Raw genomic sequence first — 17822 nt, 5'->3', positions numbered from 1 at the left:
GTGAGCAGTCCCTCTGTCCCCTTTTCCCTCTGTTTTCCCACGCTGGTTCTTCCCCAAACTGCCTTGATCCCTCCCTTGATCCCAGACATCCCAAAGTCCTGTGCAGTCTCAGAAGGCTCTTCCCAGCATCCCATAATAAGCCTCATGTGCCTTTAGGCAATGACCCTCTTTGCTAGGCAGATGGGGAGAGTTTCCCGGTTCCTCACCAAAGCGGATGCATAACCCAGGGGGTGTATGGTCACCTGCCCCCCCAGCAGTGCCCTCTCCCCCCCAGCGCCACCAGAGCTCACACGTTAAACAGATACTTGGAGCATTTGTTGCTTTTCATTTTCTTTCAGATAGCTACAACTCTCCGGACAGGCTCCCAGGCTGACATTAACAGCTGTTAAATATTTTCACTGCAAGACTGCAAAAACAGTAAGTTATAGCCCAGGGATTTGGTGACATCTTTTTCTTATTAAACTATCTTTTCCTCATCCAGTATTTAGGGATTCTTTGCTTTTTTAGTGTATGCAGTATTTTTAGAACCTTAAAAGGCTGATTTTTTCTGTTACATCTTCAGTACAGGTGCAACAGATAACACAGATCTGAGCAAGGAAGAAAGCTTATTTCCCCGAGACACCTTTTCCCTGCCAACATGCTGAGCTCCCTCCAAGGCTGGGGATGGGGTAAAGAGTCCAGATTACCTTCTTTTTTTACAGCATTTCTTCTCCTTTCATGGTGTCTGCCCTGGGCAGGCAGGGAGGGAGCTGCAGTGGCCAGATCTACCAGCTCACACTGAAACACGGGGCATGGCTGCTGGGGTCCACCTGCATCCCATCCGCAGCACCTCAAGAGGTGAAGTAAAGCCTCACTGTCCCAGCTCTGCTTTGGGAAAACCCGCAGGCAGAGGGAGCCCCAGCCCCTGCCCCACTCCCTTTATAGCTGGAGACGGCTCAGCTGGCCCTGGGGATCCCCCCCTGACGTGTAACGAGCTGAGCCTGTGTCCAGCCTCTGCAGCCCCTCCCTGCAGGTCCAGTTTCTCTGCAGATCCAGCTCCTAACACTCTTTCCCAGCCCACGACACACCAAACCCGAGTTCAGCTCTCCCGTCTTGGAGGTTTTTTCTTTTTGATCCTCTTCCCGGAAAAAAAAGGTTTGTACACAGGAAAAAAAAACTTTTCAGAGGAAAAAAAAGAAAAGAAAAAAAAAGCCTGGCTCTGCCTTTCTGTCCCAATTCTGAGCAACCTTTAGTGTCAAGAATAATAATAAATCTGTATTTTTTTCCCGGGATAGGTTTTCTGTGCTATAGCCCACCTGGTGATGCAGTGAGGGCCACAGCTGGAGGCAGCACTGCCTGCCTCCCACTGCCCTGGGTTTGGCACCCCGGGAGGAGGGTCAAACATGTGTCCTGTCCCCCCGGGGCTGCCTGGGATGGGTCCCATGGAGGGACAATGATCAGATAAGACACACCAAGCAATGACTTAACATGTGGATGTATTTCCTTTGAAACTGGAGCAAGAAAAGCACTTGCAAGCAGTGAAAACATGTCTGAACATGCTTAATGTGTCTGAAGTGGGGTTTAGCACCCAGCCAGGTCCCTGCAGGAGCCTAACCAGAGCCCGGCTCCTTTCCCCACAACCTGTGCCTTCAGCTTGTGCCACCTCTCCCACACATCAGCTGGGAGAGAGCCACCAGCGACCTCCCTCGCTCTGGCCAGAGGAGGCAAAATCAGCTTTTCCCTTTGGACTGCAGCATGGGGAACAGGGCAGGCTGGTGTGACATGGGTGTAAGGGAGTGCCAACCCTTTCCACCAGCCCTACCTCAAGGTGCTCGCCTCTTGCCCCTGCTCCCCCCACCTATGTGGGACAGGGAGTGACCCTTGGGAGAAGCACCTTTTTCTCCCCGGGCAGCGTCAGTGCCAACCACAGTGCAGGATGTCTCTCACTCGCCGTCTCCCCGTGACTCAACTAGGTCAACCGAAGGCAGGCAGCGAGCGAGCAAGGAGGCAGCTGTGGTGCAGGCGGGGTTTTCTCTTCTCTTAATGCCACAGGCTCTTATCAATTTGGGACATTTTCCAGCCCTGATTTTAAGATGGGAGCAATGGGAAATCTGTCCACACTTGGGTCCACTCTTGCAGATACCCATGGCAGCTCCCCATGGGCACCAAAACCTGCATGAGCCCCAATAGGAGTGAGCCCACCAGCTTGCCAGGCTGGGGTGCTTGGCTGGGCAGGCTGGGACAGAAGGGAAAGCAGGCCACTGCCTCCAGGCTGGTACCCCATCCTGCTTCGATGGTGGAGTATGGAGGTACCCATAAGAGACCTAACTGTGAGGTACCATCAGATCTCAGATGGTCTGTGCTGTGCTTTGCCAGGTTTCATGCTCATTTTCCCATCTTTTGGGCAAGTTTGTCCCAGTCATTTTTCTACTTCCTCTGCTAATTTCTCTATGGTTGTGTTATTCCTGCCAGGCTTAGCACTATAATAGTGTTAATAGATAAAAAATATTTGTGGTTATGACTGACTCATCAGCTGCACCATTACCATCTACAAAATCAGTGTAGATCTGGATAGTGATGTTGGTTAGTCTGGAAAATAAAGCTCCTGTGGCTTTATGTGGCACCTACACTTGTCTCAAGGTTGTGACTCACTAGCCCTGCCTGGTGGGCTCCCTTCTCCCGCAGTGACACTGGAGCAAAGAGGGGACTTTCTGAAGCCACTGTCCCATGGCATTTTATCAGGCCAGCAGGAGCGTTTGAAGAGCTGCCTTTTGATCCACTTCCCAGAATTTGCTTGATAGGGGTTTGTTGTAGTTTAACTGCAAAAAAATTCAGCATTTTTGCTGGAAAAAGACTTCTGGTATTTGGTGGCTGAAGAAATAAAAAGAAAAAAAAATCCCAGAGAAGTTCAGCTGATAACGTGGTAGAGTCATCTGCGTAGTGCTAGGAGCGGGCGCAGTCATGTCTCTCCACCCAGCGATATCATCAATACTGCTATGACTTGTGCAGAATATAGGATGGAAAAAACGAAAGTGCTCGAGTCAGCTGGAAATTTTCAGGTTGGAGTGTGTGTCTGCAGGCAGTGCCACTGCCTCCTGGGAGCCCACCACAACTGACAGCCCCAGCCGCACAACAGCCCCCGTCCGAGAGCCACACTCAGGTGCAAAAACTCCCCTGGCAGGCAGAGAGAGCCCCGACCCCAACACAGTGACTCTAGGATGGAGAAAGCAGAGGTGGAGGGGCTGCTCCAGCCTTTGAAATGGAGACAGCTGGTTCTTCTTCAGGCATGTGTCCTTCTGAAACAGTGGCCAGGGCTTTGCGGGGCTGCCTGAGAGGCAGATGCAGGGCAGGAGCTTTGTCAGTCTCTGTCTAACTCCGGTTGCAGGTAGCTAAATAAACACTCCCGTGCAGAGCTCCCTGTATCTCCTCGCTGACATTATTGATCCAGGCTGACTTAGACACACAGTATGAGCCTGGGAGTCTGTACACCTGACATCCCAAGCCTGAGGGAGCATTGTTCCCCTAAAGCAAACACCCCAGAGCTAGTGGGTGCTGGTTGGTCCCTGTCATCTCAGCACGGGGTCCCTCAAGATGAGCAGGGGTGTGTGATGCTGGGAATTGTGGGCTGGTGGCACTTCTCCACCCATGTAAAGTCCTGTGTAGGCTTTTATTGATATGTATGTAGTCAAACATTGGATAAAAAAGCATTATTTAAGTCTGTGATTGTCCCAGGGTCAAAGCAATCCAACGCTTGCATCCCCAAGACTTTTGTAACTCTCTTAGACATCTTTAAAGATGAAAAACCAAAACCCCAACTGCCAGAGGCTGACAGGCTGTTGGGATGGAGGGTTTCTCTCAGTGCTGGACACCAGGTCCTTGAGAGGAGCACTGCCTGCAGAGCAGGGACACAGCCTTGTCCCTGGGATGCCATCCTCCATCATGCCCTTGCTGCAGGAGCCGCTCGAGGGCAGCTTCAAAGCCTGGCCAGAAACCCCAGCACTGCTCTGAGGTCCCAGCAAAGAGTCAAGCAGCTGAGAGAATTGTGTGTCCATGGCCAGCCAGAACTGCCTCGGAGGATCAGAGAGCCAAGAACACCTGAGCTGCGGCTCTCTGGCACCGTGGACAGCTGGTGTGCCCCAAATCGCAAACTGCTTGGGCAGATCTTATTTTCAAGCAGTCCTTGCCTTTGCAGGGAATGATGATCCCTCTGTCTCTCTGCTGGGTTTGTTGAGAGCTGTAGGGAGAAGAACAAGCTGGTTTCCTCGACAGGAAGTTTCACCATGCTGATAGGAAGTGGGGTGGAATTTCCCTGGAGCCATAACCCAGCGATGACCCCAAAAGCAAAACAGAGATAGTGTGGCAGGGGAAACCATTGGAATGGGCTGTGCAAGCTGTGTCCTGTCCCTCTTGCCATGAGCTAGCAGTGCGGCAGTGCTGAGCCGGCTCAGACCACCATCTGAGTCCTGCTCTCCTCCCCACCAGTACAGATTTTCATGCTGCTCTTGGACCTCTTCTCAAAAGGATGCCTTCTCGGCTCAAAAATTCTCTTGGCAATCCACTGGCTATCAGTTAATCCAGCAGATGATCAGTTTAAGCAAACTTAAACTCTGCTAAATGCTGGAAAGTATCACCCGTAGTTGGGAAAGCTTGGCTGCTGGAGGGCTGGGTGGCTTGCTGGACTGCCTGCCTGCGTCTTTCCTCTGGCTCAAAATCAGCTCCAGCACAAGCTGCTAAATATTGAGATCCTGCTCTCTGCTTAACTTGCCTTCTCATGGCTGCCTCGTTGATGAGGTGTGATTTGCTCCAAGCCATGTGGGAGGAATTGAGGAAATAAAGTTATTAAGTTGGATTTCATACTGGGAGTGGGGAAACTAATGGATAGGAGCTACCGTTTGGGAAGCCAGCTCACTTAAAGCAGATCTCTGTAGTGAGTAATGATTTAAGCCCCTAAGAGAGCAGCTTTTCACTGCTTTCTGGTGCTTATGTACACCATCACTTGGTGTTAGGCGACATGGCCCATTTGGCACCTGCTCCAAGAGAAATGAGTTTGCATTTCTCTGGTTTTCTGTGGTTTTCTGCAACATTAATTCCTTTGAGTTACTGTATCTGAAGTTCCTCTGAAACTCACGCTCTCATTTATAGCATGCAAATTGTCCAAGAGAGGATGCACCACCGTAAATGAGCACACCGAGAGGCAGCAGTGGGATGGCAAATGCTCTGTCACACATCTGCCTGGCAAGGTCTGCTATGGACCATATTCATGGAATGACCACCAGTGAGGGTGCTCCAAGTGCAGCCCAGGGTAAATACCCCTTCCCCCATGCTCCCTGCAGTCCTGGAAGCAGTGTCATGTTCCTGTATCACCAGTGACTATCTGCATATGGTGCAAAGCCCTAACCAGCAGCACGGGGCTGGGGACCATGCTGTACTGTTGTGCCAAAATTGTGCCTCTCATCAGGCTTTTACATGGGTTTCTTTTCTTTTCCTATTTGACAAGATACTCCCCACCATAAAGTCCACCTAGTCTTTGGAGCTGTCTATGGGAGTCAAGACAATGATCCATTAAGAGCCTTTATATATTTTGGTGGGCTTTTTTTTTTAAAGAAATAATTTGCAACCATATCAGCTGTGCTGCATAGCATGTGCCTTGGGGCAGAGATGGGGACACAGGCTGGAGCTGGTCTCACCATCATCCCCCCTCCTCAGCAGTCTGCTGCCCGGAGCGGTGCCAGGCCAGGGCTCCAGCCCCCCAACTGGGTGCAGGATGGTTGGAGAAGCTTTCAGCTGCCCATACCATCCACTTTTCAGCCCATTTCACCCCAGGTATCCCCACTGTCACTTCCAGCTCTCCGCTCCCACACAGATGCAGTGAGGTCTTGGTGGGCTACATTTAACCTTGTGCTCCAGAGAAGGTCTGCGAGAGTGTGCCAGGAGGAATCCCCCATTATCTTGCTGATATTTGCTTCACAGCTTCATCAGGCTTTGGGGAAACGTTTCCCAGGGTGTGTGGCAGCCCAGGGGCTGTGTGGGCACCCGTCAGGGGCTGACCGTGGCCTCGGCTACAGTGATGGATCTCTTCTGCTCCGTGGTTCTCTGACTCACCAAGATGAGTCTGAAACAACATGCTCACAAAAGCACTATGGAAGGAAGCATGCAAAGATCGAGATCTTGTTTACTCAGACACCACTGAGTCCTCTCTGTTTTTTCATGGACACTGGGCCCAGCCCTCAACAAGGAGAAAAGCAGCGTCCTCGTGCCAGGTGAGATCCCAGACCCCCTCCCCAGGTGACCTCTTAGCTGGGGGCCAGTAGGGCCTGGGACACACCATGGACACTCACCAGCCTTTACGCTTGACGAGCGATGGGCTTCTGTCTGGCGATCTTGGGAAGGAATTAGATTTTAGATGATGTACTTTAAATAGAAAACTCACTTCTGAAGTGAGCAGAAAACCACAGACAAGCATGGCGCAAAATGTGGCTAAACTGCTGAGGAATTCCCCCAACGGAGCAAGCTGTGGTGGCAACCCCAGCCCTCCCTGATCTCCCTGCTGTCCCCCAGCTTCAGCCTCTGCCAGCCCCACACAGCCATCACAGATTAGCTGAGGCACCAGGGGATTTCTGAAAGACCCAGAGCAGAGCATGGAGGCACAGAGCTTCCCACAGCAGCACACCACGGGCTGGTCCCGCACCTGGCCCACAGCACCATGGCCGTTTGTTTGCACAGAGTCAGTGATGGTCCCGCAGCACCCACCCGGCAAGCCATGCGCGTGGAGAGGGGACCTTGGCCCCTGGCTCCCAGCCACGCGCCGGCATCCACAGGGGCTGGGAGGAGATGTAACATGGTGTCAGCACCCAGACGGCTGCTTCTTGGCAGTCATGCTCAGCCATATAACCCAGTATTTCCCCAGCTGTTAGCTGAAGGCGATGGGGTAGCTGCTGCGTGCTGCTCTGCTGCTTCCTCCCTCTCCCTTTGTGGCCAGCTGTGGTGTGTGCTCCCTGCAGCTTCCCTGGTACCTGCAGCTCTGGATTTGGTAGCAATGCCAAATGGGGCTGCTATGCCTCTCCCCAGGCTTTTTTGGTTCGATGCAGCTGCAGAGCACTGCCCAGCTGCCGGGACCCCTGGGGCTGCAGCTGCGAGCAAGGCCTGCGACTCTGGTAACACACCTGCTCCAGAGGGACAGGTTGAGCCCCATCTCCCAACTGGGCAGTGCAGCAAAAGGGGGTTTTGGAACCCCCCATCTGTGCCACAGGAGGATGGCCACTGCTCCCCAGCTCCCTGTGAACCCTCCAAGAGGCATAGACACTGGCCGCAGCCTTTTCCTGCGTGGCTGCCAGCCAGCACAGTTCTTCCTGTTCACCCGGCCCCTTCCCAGCCATGCTGTACCGCTGGATTTCTCCAGACTTTAAACAAGCCAGGGAGCAACATGCTCCTGCCCCACCGTAGCAGGCAGCACGAGGCAGGTGGGCAGCACCATTACACTGTCCTGAGAGAGAAAATGTGCCACAGACATGCCTCAGATGTGCCGCAGACATGCCTCAGACATGCCGCAGACATGCCTCCACGCTCTGCTCTTTAGAAGAAATCCTTAGTGCTTCTCTCCCTCCCCAGTTTCGGTTTGAAAAGGAGCCACAGCTTCTCTCGCCTGTGACACTGACAGGAAACACGGACGCGTGGCCAGGGCATGTTCGTGCCCCAGGGCACCAGGCTCGAAGGCACGGGGCATGCAGTGCCCTCGCTGCCCGGCCATGGGGCGAGCCTGGCCCCACGGCACTGACATCAGCCCAGCAGAGAGGGGAGCACAAGACTGAGGACATGTTTCTGCAGGGACAGGAAATTTTGTTCTCATAAAAAACTGTGATGGGCAGGGTCATCCCAGCCTCTTCAGCTCAGCCTCTGGCTAGGGACCAATTTTTTTCCCTGTGGTTGCCATTTTCAGAAAACATTAATGAATAAACCATCAAAAGCCAGAAAGCAGAAGCCATGGCTAATGGTCTTTGAGCTGCTTCTGAGTTTAATACCAGAGCAATAAACAATTACAGTAATAGAAATGAGACTAGGCAGCAAGCGAGCAGTCGCTGGGAGCACCAAGCTGCTCCTCCATCACCTGGACAATCTAGTATTTAGGCAGTCAGGCCCTTGCTTTTGTTTTTACATATTCCCTTCTATTAGTAGCAAAAGCAATAGCCATTAAGTGCCCGGGGGAGCAGACATATTGGGGACACCACGCGGGTGCGGTGTGCCCTTGCCATGATGCCAACAAAGGTGCCCATGGGAGCCATGCTTTGCCTGCTCTTCTCCTAGTCTCCAGTGATGCCTCAGGACCATGGATGCTTCCACAGTGCTGGGTCCATGCCTGATCTGACACCCTCTGCCCCATGGTGGGGCCAAAGCATCTCTGAGCTCACGTGAGAAGCTGCAGAAAAGGGAACCGTCGGCTTATTCCCACAGCACACACAGAAGCACAGCTGTGGTTAAGCACCAGCTCTGAGGTATTGCTCATTTGCATCATGCACTTACCTCAGCCGCTTTGATGTCGCACGTGAGGTTATGGTGCCCGGGGTGCCGGGAGCTCCTGTTTACCCCAGGAGGACAGGTATGCCCATGCTACTCTCTGGTGAACATGACCACTGCCATCCAGGCAGGCTGGTTGGCTGCAGGCTCAACCCTGCTGCCTCCCTGTCCCCACCATGGCCAGCTGAGCCAGCAGCAGCGTGGCACCCAGGGGACCTGGCCCCACTCACCCATCATCGCCTTCCCAGGAGCCAGTGAAGGCTTTGGGGGGGTCACGGGCTGAGAGGGCACCTGCACCTCTTTAGGCACTGGGGAGGCTGCTCCTTCCTCGGCTTACGCCTTTGTCATTTCTGCAAGATGGGGCATGTCCCTCCCTGTGTGCTACACGGTCAGTGCCACCCCTCAGCAGCACCTGTACCATCAAAGGTGGCAAGCTTGCAAAAGGCAACTCTTGCAGCTCGCCCAGGGTGTTGGCGAGATGGGCTTGGGCTGCTCAGACGTTGCAGCACACAGGGTGAAAAAGCAGCCACCAGCCGAGGCGGTCCTCGGGTGATCACAGCACATGAGAGCAAAGCAGACCCAAGGCGGGTGATGCCAGCAATGCTGATACCTCTCCGGAGTGAGAGAAACAGAGCTGACCTCAATGGGCCCCAAACAGCCCCCAGACTGGGGGTTTGTCCCTCAGGGTCACTGCAGATGCTGTTAGGTGCAAGCCAGCTCCAGCTTAGATGACCCAGGACATGGACTTGTTCTCTACAATGCCGAAGCTGCAAATACATCCTCGCAGACCAAGTCCTTGGGAGCTGGAAAGAGGTGACTGGGGTGAGCCATAGCAGCCACCATGCAGCAGGGAACAGCCAGGCTGAACGAGAGCCTGCAAAACGCAGTGCCTTCAGAGTGGCAGCTCCCGGCATGAGTGCGGTGGCCACTTGTCACCGGCAGCGTGAGTGCGGTGGCCACTTGTCACCGGCAGCCGGCGACTGGCAGTGGCTGGGCTGTGCTCAGGTGGTTTTTTTGTGTGTGTGTGCCCTACCATGTGTTTGTCTTTGCCTCTTTTGGTTTTTTCCACCCGTGGGCGTCCTAAGACTCAAATAATGCAAATCACCCCCGTCACTGTCCAAGCGGGGCAAGGGGAGCTGGAGCCCACAAAACCACAGGGAGCATGCGAGGCCAGAAGGTGCATCTGCCCTGCCAAGCACTGAAATGTCCCTCTGGCACCGGCCCGCAGAGCCTGTGCCCACTGCATGAGGCTGGCCCGAGGGATCTCATCTGAAAAAAAAAAAAACACCCTAAATCAAGTCCTGCATGGTGTGTTTGACTGGCAAACTCCAGGAAAAGGCAGGAGACCTGTCCCTGGGAGGGGGTGGGCAGTAAAGCCTTGGCAGTGGTGATGGGCTTCCCAGCCATCTCCACACCCTTTGGAGGGGAGACTCATGGTGCCAGGAAACCACAGGAGCTGCTGCACAACCACACGCTGCTCCCTGCACCCAGGTGCCTGAGCAAAGGCTGCCCCAAAGCCTCTCGGGGTTTGGAGACCAGGTTCTACCATTCCTTCCTGTCTGCTCCCCAAATTGGTTTCTTCAACACTCTTATTCAATATTTAAAAAAAAAAAAAAGAAGGGCAGGTGGAATATTCCCACCCTCCTGTTCTCTCCCCTCCAGGCCCAGTTCTCGAGCTCCCCACATTTTTCCCTTGGAAAAAGGGTGCGGAAGACTACAGCGTTGCACCGACTGTTTTGGAAACAGGATGCCTGTGCTCGGGTACTGTGTGAGCTCTGCTTGACTGCGTCAGCGTCGCTGGCTTTCACAGCCAGCAGGAGTGAAACTGAGAAAGCTGAAGCAGAGGAATAACGCAGCCAGCATACGAACAGCCCCGGGACACACGGCTCGGCTGCGCAGGGGGCTGTAGGGACAAGCAGCAGCACCCCCTCACCATTCAAACGTGGGTCAGCGAAGGGAGCTGTGCCTCGGGCTACACCTCCACCAAGTGCTCCCAGGGCGTGGGAGCAAAGCCGACGGACAGCCATACTCTTGCTCCCCCTTTTCCTATCTTTAAGAAGCACAGTAGAGAGTGGATGAGGACAGATGGGATGCTGGTAGATAAGTACTATTCTGAAGCCATTTATTATGGAGTTGTTCATTAACTCTATTTATTATAGAGTTAAAAACCAGACTTGACAACTTGGAACAATCTTCTGGTGAATTTTTTGGAGAAGTTGGGGGCAGAGGCAAAAATAAAGCAGGCTGAGCTGCCTTGTGATTTCTTTCTGGTGGGAAAATAGCATTTTAGTGAGAAATGAAAGTTTCAGTGGAAAAACACCCGAAATCTTTGCTTTTCCCTAGAGCAACACAGAGTATCCACTACCATCAGCATTTCATATAGTCTAATAACAAAATATTAATCTCTGAAAAATCAAACCTACAGTTCACAGAAGGGCTTTGTGGCAACCTCCTACAGTACACAGACAAGCACCTGCTGATGGCTCAGCCAACCCCGTGTAGAGCATCTGCTTCCGAGATGATAGAAATACAACCATCTGGGAGACTGTTTCCTGCAGTGTCTTTACTGCTGCAGTCCAGCCCACACTGAAACTTAAAGACCTAAAGGAGGCTCTTCTGTAATTACCTGTGGCAGGATGACAACTTCACAAACTGCCAGGGAAGGCTGCTCAGCCGGGGCCAACCTCCAGGGATGCGAGAGCAAGCTGGCCAGCTGTGCGTGTGGAGGGAGGAGTAAGGAAGGAAAAGAGGAACGGGCCTTTTCCTGCATGCACCGCTGCCAGGACTGGGGCAGGAGCACTGCTTCCGCACTCCAAAACAAGGTCTAAAAACCTTCAAAGGTTTGAAGAGGTTATGGGTTGCTCCATGGCAAGGGCAGCAGCCCTGCCTGTGAGACGAAAGCAACCCCAGCTCCTTCTCTTTCTTCTTCTCAAAGTGGAGTTTCAGAAGTGGCTGTCGTTGCACAGAAGCACATATCTGATTGTGGGAGCTCTTAAATTTAACAAAGACATAACAAAACCCACCAACGGGAAACTGGTTTCAGAAATTCAAATGGAAACAATACTTTTTAATGATAACCAACAACGAGGCAGTCACTAAGCTGATGCCTGCCATATTTCTGAGGGAGCTCTCTTCAGAGACGATTCCTCTGGAGCTTACCTGGGCACCAGATCCAGATGGAGCAGAGCAAGCTGCCGAGCACCCTCCCAGCGGGACATCCAGCCCTGCTCCTGGGCTAGCTCCCCAGCTGCTGGCCCCCAGGGCAAGGGTAAGGGCTAGACGTGTGGCAAAGGGTCTGCTCACAGGCCACGCAATGGGGATGGCTCTGCTAGGCACACCCAACCTGGCAAGGGGGCCATGGCCACTCGCTGCAGCAGCAGTTTCAAGTTCTTTTCCACACACTGGAGGGAGGTCAAGGTGCCAAGCAGGGCCCCAGAAGCAACTTGTACTGCTCAAATGCGGGAACTTTTTGTTCTCACTTAAATGGCTCTCAGGCAGAACAAGACCCCAAGTCCAAGCCACCACTACTCCACTCGAGCTTCCTCAGACTGAGGATAGTCTGCAGTCATAAAACCCCATCGACCTGATGTTATCTGGAGACACAAACTCATTTCCTGGCAAGAAATGAATAAAAAATTATACAAAAAACTTCACTCGGATGCACTTCCGAGTGAAAAATTATTCTTACACAAGTTTTCTGTCCAGATATAACTCGATGCTGCCTCCGCCTTTTGAGATCTAGAAAAAAAAAAAGAAATTAATCATCTAATCAGAACCTTGGACTATAATCAAACTCGGGGCTGGAGGCATTTTACAGCAGCAGCTCAGTGGTGGCCAGCAGCCTCTGCACAAGAAATCTGCACTGTGTTCCTGTCATTGCTACACAACCCCGGCCAGAGCTGTGTCTGCACGGGGGTGTCCAGGACACTTAACAAGGCTCCTCAGATGACGCAAAGTCTTGGAGGCAACTGAGGTGCCCTGATCCCAGTGTGAACTAAGGTCTCTGTACACCTGAGGAAGGCAGACACTAGTGTTTGTGCCCTGACTTTGCACACTTTGTTAACTCTGCTGCTGTGCAAAGAAGCCTGAGAGGTGCCAAGCCTGCAACGGTGTCTGGAACACACAGAATTGTCTCAAGGTTTGGCAAATACTGACCTCAAGGACGTGAAGGGTGCACTTGCCTGACACTGCCTGGCTTCCCGGCCTGCCCCAGGCTACAGCCACAGCTACACATAAAGTTTTTTTCTGCAGTAACTTCGAGGCATGCAGGTAAATTCTTCCCCTCCTCCTGCCAACCAGACCACACCAATAATCACACTGGTGAAGAAAGGCAATGCCACAAGCAAACTTTTTGGCTCTGAGAAATTATTTCCTTCTAGGAGCCTGCTGAGGCCCTCCTTTAGCAGCATGAGATGTGCCTCTCACTGGGAGGAGAGCTTGCTGTCATCATGCTACTGCTACAGCATTCCTACAAACCCTTCTGCATGTCATTTCAGGCCAGCAAGATACATCCATCAGCACCTACAAGTCCCTGACGGGGAACAGCCACCACACCCCCTCTCTGCAGCTGCCTTCTCAGAACTGGGGAGGCAGCCCCTCTTCTGTTTGACGACATTGGACTGCAGCAATAGATCACACTCTTCCTCCCACCCCAGGAGCACAAAAGGAGGTCACCTTTCTTGGTATTGTTTTCACTTAGCTGGACAACAGAGCATTTCTGCAGCCCCAGTTTGGGGCTCTTGGGCATTCACGGTTAAGGACACAAATGTAGTGTGTGTGGTTTCTTCTTAAAGGCAATCTTGATCCTCATTTTCCTCTCTTTGCCAGAAATTTCCTAGAGGTCAAGTAGGAGGAAGGTGGTACAATGTCACTAACTTAAATTCTTCTCTATTGAGAAACCAGAATCTGCACTTTTAGGCACTGCTGTCACACAGTTTCTGGCCCTCAAACAGAGGAGCCGCTCTTTGCATCAAGTCCAATCCCAGATTTCTACACAGGAGGATTTTCTGCTAGGAAAGAAAAACTGCAGCAACGACCAAAAAAGTTCACCTCAGCTGCAGATGAAAGAGTGGGAAGGCTGGAAGGGGATATACGAGCAGTTAAGCTAAGGGAAAGGTAGTGCAGTGCCTGTTTGATAGCAAGTGCTATGCTCCAGATTTCTGCTGTGAACCACCAACAAGAAGCATCTTTCCTGGTCACCAGTCTTGGGAGCAAGAGTTTGGCTATTTGGGGGTGTTGAGGAGGGCTACATTCACATCTCTAGGATCCTCCTCGGCACCCAGCTGGAAAGGCTTGATCAGGCTTAAGCCAGATCTGATAGCTGGGAATGTCTGAAAAATAAAAATATTTTCTTTCTGCATCCTACACTCCCAGGGGCATTGACCACATCTTGAGATCAGACAGCCATCTTCACCCAAACTCAGGCCATGCAGGGAGTCTGGTGAAGCTCTCAAGCACTTCTTTTCCCCCTCTTCATGTGATGGCTAATGGTTTTCCACTGCAACGCTAGAAGTGGAAGCTAAAAGCACTAGAAGCTCCCAAGTGGTAACTTTCAGTACATCGCACAGTTCCTACTGGATTAAGAACGCAGGATGCAATTCTAGCTACCAGGGATGTGACAGATGATGCCTCATTCCTTCCCTTCTGTCTTTCTATACAATACTCTGGGGTGAATATAACAAGTTCTAGGCCTAAGCTGCAGCAAGAGGCACGGGACTGTGGAAGAAGCCTTCAGTGGTGAAGACCACTAAACAGCACAACAGGTTGCTTAAGATAACTGTGAAAGCTTGGTGGATCTTGGGGCAGAAGATAAACCCTTCCAAACTAATTTCAGTGCTACTTTGAGCTGCTGCCTTGAAGTTCAGCAATCTTACTCATCTTACTCATCATCTTACTAGTGGCACTCAGTACTGGAGCTTCTTATGTTTTAGTATCTTTGCTACTGACCTGGATGATAGGATGGAGCATACGGGCAGCAAGTCTGCAGATGACACCAAATTGGGAGGAGTGGTTCAGCCACTGAAGGGCAGAGCTGCTATTCAGATGGACATAGGCAGGTCAGAGAAATAGGCTGAGAGGAACCTCAAGAAGTTCAATGGCAAAATGCACAGCCCTGCCACTGGGATGGAGTAACCCCCTGCAGCAGAACAGGCTGGAGACAACAGGCAAGAAGGCAGCTTTGCAGGAAAGGGCCTGGAAGTGTGGGTGGACAAGCAACCCAGCAGTCAGCAGCACACCTGTGCAGCAAAGGCCAGCTGCTAGCAGAGGCACAGCCAGCAGGGCAAGGGGAGGGATCCTGCATCTCTGCTCAGCGCTCCTGAGACCCTCTGGAGAGCTGGGTCCAGTCTGGGTTCCCCAGCACAAGGACAGTGACATACCAGAGCAAGTTCAGTGGAGGTGATCAAGATGGTTTGGGCTGGTGCACACAATGTATAAGGAGAAGCTGAGAGAGCCGGCTTTGTTCAGCCTGGAGAGAAGGCAAAAGGGAGATCTTACTGTTATCTGCTACTCTCTGATGGAAAGCCACAAAGATACACACAGGAAAAGCTGGAAGGCAACAGGCACAGGCACAACATGAGAAATTCTAATGAGAGATGCAAGGAAAACCTTCACCATTAGCATGGTCACACACTGGAATAGGAAATGCCACCACTTCTCTGGTCTCATCTCTGAAGACAGACAACACGCTCTAACTTTGAACTTCACCCTTCTTTCAGCAGGGGGTGGACAAAGCAGCCTCCAGATGTCCCTTCCAGCTAAACTACCCCAGATGTCTATGAAGCACCACTTCTCACAAGACCTCACACTTTGTGGGAAAGTGCATTGAGAACATGTCCCTTTCAGTTTTCCGATCTGTGAAATGGGGCTGACAGGATTTCCTTATTTGAGCCTTTGTTGTCTAGCAGGTGTCCCAAATAACCCACTTTTTTCAGTGTGGAATAGATGACTCAGCTCTTCAGAGCATGAGGCTGTCTGTAGAACCTTCCCCCAGCACATGCAAGCAGAAGAGAGCAGCACTTCTTGCGCCATACTTAGTATTTTGTTTCAGAACACACTTGTGATGCTGTTGGAGGCTGTGTGCTTTCTTCAGATCTGAAATCCTCAGAGCTGCCCCAAAGTTTCTAGCAAACAAACTTAATGGTTTCATTTTGCACCAGAAGCATAACAATTATCTGGGAAATCCCCCTCCCACACCCCAGAGTCCGTACTTTGGGTGACTTGATGATCTCACCACAGAGTTACTCAGGTTCAATGTTGCTTTTAAAAACTGTCATGTAAGAGCCACCGGGGTCAACTTTTAAGCTAAGGCTCACTCTGAACAACTATGTATGCTTAAATACAGAAAAAACGGCAGTTGAGAGAAAGGGACCAAAAGAGATCTTCCATCTCCTCTCTCTCCCACTCCCCTCTTAACCACATGCTGCCATACCTTAAGAGACATGATCTACCAAGTACAACTGCTCTCATCCTGCCAGGCCCTGCTGTAGTTCTCTGCTGTTGCCTTGCCCAACTTCTTCATAACCCTAAAATGGATTTCTTATGAGAGCCACTGATACCTGCACTGGCACTGCCTCTTGCTATGCCCAACTCCACAGCACATCCCACAAGGGGATGCAGGAAAGCCAGGAACACAGTGACAGCAGCACAGCCCCTTGCTACAACTCTGGTCCAGCATGAACAGGCTCAGGGGTCAAGAAACGAAGTTATAAAAAAGATAACTGGGAGGAAACATCAGGGACCTGCACCCTCTTCAGTCCTAGGGGCACAGTAAAGAAGGAAACTGCACGGGAAAGGGGAAAGATGACAGCTCTCCTATCCAAGTACTTCCCAAACAGAGGAAACTTACTTAGAATGGAGGGGAACCACAGGCTTCCCCTTTCATATTCCCCCAGAGGCAGCTGTTTCAATTCCACTATCTGGAGACACAATAAGCCAAGTCATCCTTCAGCAGGTACCTCCATAGGTGTGGTTAAAAACAGGTAAAATAGTAATTAAGATATTTTAATAGAGTTCTCATGTTATAAGAAGCCTGTTCCCTTTAGAATCTGAGGAGCGCACACAGCTGAGTCAGGAATACAGAAGAGTACCTGAAGCACAGCAGGTGCAATTTCTCCTCTTCCACACAGTGATCTGCACACCTCCCCAGGTGTGGCTGCATTTTTTTACAATGAAGTAATACGAGACACCTTGTCATGCTGCAAATCCAAGGAGTCTGCAACACTAAGACAGTGACTTGGTGTATACATTTGGCAGTTGCTGTCCCACCTCGGGGATGGCCAAGCCACCTGCTGGGATGGCTTGGTTGTTCACTGTGCTGACAGCACAGAGGTTGCCTCCAGTCATACGTGCAACAGCTAGAACATCAGGTCACAACTACTGCAGAACAGGGGTGAGTCAAGGCCTAGGCTGACAGGAAAAATTACTCACAACCCTGATTTTATTACATATTTTGGTAACTGGTGAGAGATTCCTACGACAGCTGGCATCTTTATGTTTTGTGATGCAAATCAATTCAAAAGACAGGCTAGAAAGGACCTTTCCCTTTTCGCCTTGTTTACTCAGCGTTTCTAATCAGAAGTTCCCCTGGTAGAAGAGGAACCATGTCAGCTTACAGAATTGCTCATCTTCATTTCACAAGAGCCCACCCTGTTTCCAGTTAAATGAATGTGTGTTGGGTTTGGGTGTAGTGGGGTTTTGGTAGCAGGGGGAGGGGCTACAGGGGTGGCTCCTGTGAGAAGCTTCTCAAAGCTCCCCCAGCTCCAAGTGGGACCCGCCTCTGGAGCCGCGCCTCTGCGATAACATATTTAAGAAGGGTAAGCTGAGAGGAGGAGCAGTTGTGAGGGAAATACCTCTTCAAACAGAGGTCAGCTGAAGGAGGAGGGGGAAGTGCACCAGAGCAGAGATTCTCCTGCACCCATGGAGTCACCAGTGGAGCAGATGCTGACCTGCAGCCCGTGGAGGGCCCCACACCAGAGCAGGGGGCTGCACCCAGAGAAGGCCGGGACTCTGAGGGAAGCTCGTGCTGGTGTAGCTCATCGCTGGGAGGACTGCAACACGCAGGAGGGACCCACGCTGGCGCAGTTTGGGAAGAACTGCAGCCCTGTGGAAAGGACTCATGTCAGAGAAGTTCATGGAGAACTATCTCCCATGGGAGGGACCCCACACTGGGGCAAGGGAAGAGTGTGAGGAGTCCTCCCTCTGAGGAGGAAGGAGGGGCAGAGACAGCAGGTGATGAACTGACCACAACCCCCATCCCCTGCCCCCTGCACTGCTGTGGAGGAGGAGGTAGAGAAATCAGGAGTAAAGTTGAGCCCGGAAAGAAGGGAGGGATG

This window comes from Strix aluco, chromosome 8 (genome assembly GCF_031877795.1).
Source record: "Strix aluco isolate bStrAlu1 chromosome 8, bStrAlu1.hap1, whole genome shotgun sequence".
Lineage (NCBI taxonomy): Eukaryota > Metazoa > Chordata > Aves > Strigiformes > Strigidae > Strix > Strix aluco.
This window is presented reverse-complemented; position numbering follows the sequence as displayed.